This window comes from Tachyglossus aculeatus, chromosome 5, assembly GCF_015852505.1.
Source record: "Tachyglossus aculeatus isolate mTacAcu1 chromosome 5, mTacAcu1.pri, whole genome shotgun sequence".
NCBI classification, from domain to species: domain Eukaryota; kingdom Metazoa; phylum Chordata; class Mammalia; order Monotremata; family Tachyglossidae; genus Tachyglossus; species Tachyglossus aculeatus.
In genome coordinates this window covers 61,311,868-61,312,888 of record NC_052070.1, presented here as the reverse complement: position 1 = coordinate 61,312,888, position 1,021 = coordinate 61,311,868, and the positions used below count along the sequence as shown (strand labels likewise).

Genomic DNA, 1,021 nt, shown 5'->3' with positions numbered 1-1,021 from the left:
CAGTGCTCTGCACACAGTAAGCGCTCGATAAATACAATTGATTGATTGATTGATTGTACTTCCCAAGCGCTTAATACAGTGCTCTGCACACAGCGCTCAATAAATACGATTGATTGATATTAACAAAATAAAATAAATGGAATAAATATGTACAGATAAAATAGAGTAATAAATACGTACAAACATATATACATATTTACAGGTGCTGTGGGGAGGGGAAGGAGGTAAGGCGGGAGGGATGGGGAGAGGGAGGAGAGGGAGAGGAAGGAGGGGGCTCAGTCTGGGAAGGCCTCCTGGAGGAGGTGAGCTCTCAGTAGGGCTTTGAAGGAAAAAATATGGAACGCTTCACGAATTTGCGTGTCATCCTTGCGCAGGGGCCATGCAATAACAATAATGGCATTTATAATGATGGCATTATATAATATATATTATTATATATTATATTATTATATATTATATATAATATGTTATATATAATGGCATTATATAATGATGATGGTATTTGTTAAGCGCTTACTATGTGCAAAGCACTGTTCTAAGCACTGGGAAGGTTCTAAGGTGATCAGGTTGTCCCACGGGGAGCTTACAGTCTTAATCCCCATTTTAATAATAATAATAATAATAATGATGGCATTTATTAAGCACTTACTATGTGCAAAGCACTGTTCTAAGCGCTGGGAAGGTTACAAGGTGATCAGGTTGTCCCACAGGGAGCTCACAGTCTTAATCCCCATTTTAATAATAACAATGATGGCATTTATTAAGCGCTTACTGTGTGCAAAGCACTGTTCTAAGTGCTGGGGAGGTTACAAGGTGATGAGGTTGTCCCACGTGGGGCTCACAATCTTCATCCCCATTTTACAGATGAGGTAACTGAGGCACGGAGAAGTGAAGTGACTTGCCCAAAGTCACGCAGCTGACAGTCGGCAGAGCTGGTATTTGAACCCAAGACCTCTGACTCCAAAGCCCGGGCTCTTTCCACCGAACCACGCTGCTTCTCCGAAGATACCACAATAATTGT

General features: G+C 41.3%; 1 pseudogene; it reads right to left on the bottom strand.

Moving 5' to 3' along the window:
* Positions 1–329: 329 nt before the first annotated feature.
* On the bottom strand, positions 330–418 carry LOC119929336 (annotated as a pseudogene).
* Between the last annotated feature and the right edge of the window lie 603 nt (positions 419–1,021).